Source organism: Nannospalax galili, unplaced genomic scaffold (genome assembly GCF_000622305.1).
Source record: "Nannospalax galili isolate Female #2095 unplaced genomic scaffold, S.galili_v1.0 scaffold363, whole genome shotgun sequence".
Taxonomy (NCBI): domain Eukaryota; kingdom Metazoa; phylum Chordata; class Mammalia; order Rodentia; family Spalacidae; genus Nannospalax; species Nannospalax galili.
Genome location: NW_008351176.1, coordinates 3,833,290 through 3,839,552, shown reverse-complemented (window position 1 = coordinate 3,839,552; position 6,263 = coordinate 3,833,290). Strand labels below are relative to the sequence as shown.

The window sequence follows — 6,263 nt, the reverse complement described above, 5'->3', positions numbered from 1 at the left end:
AGATTTTTGCTTAAGAAAGAAAGCCAGGTTCTGGCTTCAAAGCTGCCTGAAAACTGAAGTCTGTGAAGAAGCTAAATCTATGTGGATTTTAGGTCCTGTGAGAGTAGATGAAATGCTCAGCTGTTAAGAAATTCATTTCCTTTAGAGCAACAAACATGCCATACAGCACTCATCAAAGAAACTTCTTTTAGCAACAGATGGAGGCTATCACAGAGTTGCACATCTGGTCAGCCATAGAGAACATAAACCTGGGATATGCCCGGGACTAGGTATCACATCTGCAGTTGAATTCCTACAACCAAGGCTCCTGAAACATAGTGGAATAAGGGGTAGAGAGAGGGCTAATGCAACCCTCAACTCTCACCAGTGAGGCTTCCAGGTACATCAGAGTGCATTACACACAGAAGGCCTCAATTGGCCAAGTTTTGGAGAATAAGAGACTGTAGAGTGTAGGACAGGACTCCTATATGGAACCTCACCCACCACGGCTCAGGGACCATTGTGGAAGAGGAGGAGAAAAGATTGTAAAAGCCAGGGCTGGCTCATGAATGTATAAGGTGGAGGCTTCCAGGCCAATGGAGGCTTGCTCATGTGTGCCCATGGTAGCAGTGGCGTCCAACTTGGGACCCATGTCAGCTCAATTAAACAAGGTCCCAGAGGGGAGGTGAGAAATAGGTGGCAGGTCAGCACTAGATTGAGAACTATTTGATACTGGTTGCTGCTGGGTGAGGGAGAGTATGACTTACATACAACTACTGGATGAGCTGACTAGACTCCAGTGGATGCATTTACACTGAAGGACATTTAGGTACAAACACCTGAATGAATAGGACTCAGCATGTATGGCAGAGTGCAGAGTGTTCGGTGGGGGAGGGGAAGGCATGGATTGGGGAGGGAGTCTGGATGTGAGTGGGAAATATTGTATGAAATTTTTAAAATTCAATTAAAAAAAGTATAAAAATATAAACAAATCATCTAGGGAAGAAAAATTTCACTGCTGAAAATCTGTAGTTGGGAGTTAGCTTAGAGTTAAAAAAATAACTTACATTTTAGAAAAATCTCACACTTAAAAATTGTAAAAAAAATATTTAAAATAAACCTCCCAAATATTCTTCACTCAGATGATATACCTTAATTGGTTTTTCATAAATGCCATTCTTTTAAAGATTTTTAAATTTTAATTTATGTGTATGAGTGTTTTGCCTGCACATACGTATGTGAACCACATGCATGATGTGCCCCTGAAGTCAAGAAGAGGATATCAGAATCCCTAGAACTCCAGTTACACATGGTTGTGAGATGCCATATGGGTCCTCTTCAGGAGCAGTCAGTGCTCTTAACCTCTGAGCCATCTTTCCAGCCCTTAAATGTCATTCTTATGTATCTATGTATATGCACATCTAAGTGTGTATAAATGTACATACATTTCATATTATCATAATCTGTTTCTAAGATTAACCAATTTCTCTCTCCATATATATGTATATATACATATATATGTATATATATATATTTATGTTCTTCTAAAGCTGAATCGTTCAAGTTACAAAAGCTAATGGGTGGTGCTTTGATTACTGATCACGTCACACTATTACGCTCTAATCCAGCAATCAAGCTGAGATACCAGGAAGAGTCAGAGATCTAAGGAAGAAGCCAGGAAGCCAGACAGTTAAATGAGAGACAGGAAATACGTCAGGTAGGTAATGGTGGGGACTTGGAAAAGCATGTGCCCTGAATGAAGTAAGCAGTGGTTCCTTTGGCGGATGTGACATAACTTCTGATTCTTCAAAAGAAGCTGGAAACATAGATTTTTCAAAAGGATGTTATTTTACTTGAAATTGAAACTAAAGTTTAAAAAAGATAAAACTGGCTTGGGCATGAAAAAAAAAAAAAAACATCGACAGCTTGCACACAACCTACCACACCACCACCAGCTGACAGGTATAATAACAATTCCCATTTAATTTCTGGCCATGACTCATCAGAGTTCTAACACCATAAATAGGTGATACACACTGTGCAAAACAATGAGAAAATGACCCTACCCAAGGATCCTGGAGTCAATTCTCTTGCAAAGGAAGTGATGCAACATAAACTACACTCTGCTGGCAAGCATTGATTCCATATTACAAAACAACATCTGCAAAACAGCTTCCAGAGTATTCCTATTTATAAAGAATCTGGTTCAAGTAATTACCAGGAAATCTGTGATGATTCAAAAGAACAAAGACTTTTGGTTCTGATTCTTTTTTTAATGATAAGAGCACAAATAAGGGGCTGGAAAGATACCTTAGTGGTTAAGAGAGCATACTGTTCTTGCAGTGGATCCAAGTTTAGTTCCTAGCATGAATGTTGGGTTGCTCATAACCGTCTGTAACTCCAATTCCAGAGGATCTGATGCCTTTGTCTGGATTCCACAAGTACTGCAGTCACACATGCACATACCCACACACAGACACACAGGCGCGCGCGCACACACTCACACACACACACACACACACACACACACACACAAATAATTAAGAATAAATCTTTTTAAAAAAAGAACATAAGCTAGGCATGGTAGGGTACATCTTTAATCCCAGCACTCAGGAGGCAAAAGAGGCAGGCAGTGCTCTGGTCTACATAGCAAGTTCCAGGTCAGTTGGGGCTACAGGGAGAACCTGTCTCAAAAAAGTAGTACAAACACAGATAAGGGAGTTCTCTATTCAAAGGCTGACCTTAAGATTTATGTAGTAATATCAGTACTTATATATTATGTACTAAGTACTCTGACTAATGTTTAAGTGTAGTTTCATTTGCATAAAGTACTATAATTACTAATGAAATTGATTCAATGTATATATAAATTTTATGTATATGAGTGTTTTGCCTGCATGTATATAAGTGCACCCGTGTTGTGCAATGCCCACAAGTTCAGAAGAGAGGGTGTTGGATCCCCTGAAATGTAGTTACGGGTGGCTGTTAGTTGCCATGTGGGTTCTGGGAACTGAACCTGTGTCCTCACCAAGAGCAGCCAGTGCTCTTAACTGCTGGGTCAGTTCTCCAGCATCTGTAACAAATATTTCAAAGCCTTCTCCATAAGGCTTTTCTTGGCTCTGTGAGCCTTAAACAATTTCCCTCTTTCCACTGGACTTTCAGGATAACTGTGTTACAACTTATCTGCCAATTAATTGATGTTGGCTCAGTAAACTCTTGTATTGCTCTTTTAATCTGTTACGTGTTTTGACATTTGTTTACAGCATGCTCTGCACTTAGAACAGTGTTGGTCCAGATGTTCTGACTGAATTTTGTTTGTTGCTTGGTCTGTGATAAGAAAGTACAGTGTTTATATAGACTTTTAGATAGTATGACATTACAGTAATATCCAAGAGTGAGATTCAGTGGACTTGTTCAACATAGACCAGGTTTGTTCCTGTCAAAACACAAGCTGAGGTGGCCTGGAAACAAGCTGGATATTAGTCACACACAGTAGCACCAGGTTACAAAAAATATTTAAGGATAGTATAGCAACTCTGACTCAAAAATACATACAGATCAGAGAAAACAAACATTTCTATTGGTAATTTATTACTGTTATGTTTATAATGACTTTGTTAATCAAGCCTAGTTTTTAAATGTAGCTTAGTACTATATTATCTAAGTTAGATGCTCTATCTGAATGTATACCCCCAAATTCTGATGCTGAAACACTATAATGCAAAGAGTGGAGCCTTTGGGATGATTAGGTTATGAGTGCTCCATACCCATGAATGGGATTAAGGTCCTTATGAAAGAGGTCTGAAGAAATTAGTCTCTTTGACCATTTGAGGAAACAGCAAGAAGGTAGCTTCTGTGAGGAACAGGGCTTTACCAGATATGGAGTCTGCTGGAGTCTTTTGGACTTCCCAGTCTCCAGAACCCTGTGTAGTAAATTTCAGTTGTTTATAAAAGTACCTAGTTTAGGGTATTATGTTGTAGTAACCCAAACAGACCAAGATATTAGGGAAGTAAAATGTATTATCTATTTTTAATCCTAATGTCATGCCTAACCCTTTGTAAAACAAGCTTCGTAGACTCTTCTGTCCTGGAATGAGACATCTGCTTTGAATGTACAGTCATATGAAGCAAATTATGGTGCTGGGAACAGGTCTAAAGGAATGATAACCAAGAGTTTGTACAAGGTATGATTTCTTCATATATGTGTCTTCTTTTGGAACCAAAACTGATGAAGAAATAACCAACTGAGAAGCAATAAAAAACATAAAAATTAGACAGCACTGGCATATGCAACAAAGAAATAACTTCAAAACAAAAAATGTAGACCAGACTAGCCTCAAACTCACAGAGATCCGCCTGCCTCTGCTTCCCAAGTGCTGGGCTAAGTACTACCTTTTAAAGAAGCAGACAAGCCAGGTGCACTGGTGCATGCCTTTAATCCCAGCACTTGGGAGGCAGAGGCAGGAGGATCACTGTGAGATGGAGACTAGCCTGGGATGGGCTACATAGCAGTTCCAGGTCAGCTGTGGCTACATAGTAAGACCCTGTCTTTAAAAAAGAAAAGCAGACATTTATAGGGCAGACTAACAACATGGCCATAGCAGTTTGCAAGGATATTAAGTCTGGCATGGGGCTGGTCTAAAGAAGCACTAATCAAGGATGGATTTCTGAATGAGCTGCTGTAAAGGCTTTGTATTCTTTCCTAGGGTTTTAGAAATTGTCTCTGATATCAACATGGGAATTCAAATCACTAGATTTTACCTTTATTATCAGGCTACGTGAAACATTATTAGAGATGAAAGCTGTAGGGCACTTGTAAGAGAGCCTGGGTTCCATCTCTAGCCAGAGAGAGAGAGAGAGAGAGAGAGAGAGAGAGAGAGGAGAAAGGGAGGAGAGAGCGGAAAAATGTCTTTTGGGGTTTTATGAGAGGTACAAATTCATGATTACAAATTAACTTATTCATTCTATATGCAGTATTATGCTGTTTAGTTTTTATGGCTAAAGTTCAAATGTATTTTTTATATCTCATTAGAAATGCCTGTCTTTGTGGAAATTAAACACTAACCTGTAAAAAGTGAGTCTTCATATTTTGAATATCTAAAGAGATTAAAATACTTCGTGTGTGTGTGTGTATATATATGCATGTATGTGTATACGTGTTTTGTGGGTATGCTTACCTGTACATGCATGTGTGGAGGCCAGAGGATGAGATCAGGAGTCTTCCCCTATTGCTCTCCACTTGAGAGTTGGTTCTCACCTTCCACCTTGTTGAGGCAGGGTCTCTCTTGTTTCTGCTTCTGAGATGCATACCCCAGGCTAGCTGGCCCATGAAATTCTGGGCAATTTTCCTGTCTCCACCTCTCATCTCACTGTAGCAGGGCTGGGAGTATATTTGCATGCCACAGTGTCCGGTTTTTTAATGTGGGTTCTGAGGATTCAACCAAATTGTCAGGCTTGTACAGTTTGTGCCTTTATCCACTGAGCCATTTCCCTAGCACTCTCTACCTTACTCTTTGAGACAGGGACCCTTTTTTTTTTTTTTGTGAAGCAAAATTGGTATTTTTATTGTTTTAAACTCTTAGAAGAAATAAAAATCATAACCAGTTGGACAAGTGAGACTTCATCAATCCCCACAGAAAATCGGTTGACTTTTGGAAAACTATGTCTTAAGAGCTGAGTTTCAGAAGCTAGAGAGATGGCACAGTGGTTAAGAGTGGTTAAGATGGCTACACTTGCAGAGGACCTGGATTCAGTTCTCAGTACCCACATGGCAGCTAACAACCATCTGTAACTCCAGTTGCAGGGGATCAGATGCCTTCTTCTGGCCTTTGCAGGGAGTTTTTTTTTTTAACTTAAAAAAAGTTTATTGAGAATTTCATACATGCATATAAGGTGTTTTGATCAAATCCACACCCACTCCTTCCCCTCTAACACCTCCCATATCCCCCCTCCCTTTTTTTTCCTGAACAGCTTCATGTACTCTTTTTTTCTTTTTGCGGGGATGGGGAGTTTGCTACTCTAACATCCCCCTCTGAAGAGATAACCCTAAAATCTTTTAGGGATTAGATATAAGCTCCCAAATACTTTTGACATTTTTTGCCTTTGGAACAAAGCGTGTTGCTAACAGGACCAAGGACATTTTGATTTTTAGCCAAGAAACTGGCTACATTTCTTTGGGGTCTTTTTACCCTAATTGCCTAGCCAATTCCTACCTCCTATTCTTATCACACCACCCTCTGAAGGGGTTACCTAAATTGCCAATAGGGAATAGGGAAGCCGACCAC

The 6,263-nt window shown here is 39.7% G+C and overlaps 1 protein-coding gene across 1 annotated transcript in view; it reads right to left on the bottom strand.

Annotated features, from left to right (window-relative positions):
• Positions 1 to 6,263, bottom strand: part of Myo1d (myosin ID) — a 481,196-nt gene that overhangs the window by 400,625 nt on the left and 74,308 nt on the right. The gene's annotated exons all lie outside the window — the stretch shown is intronic.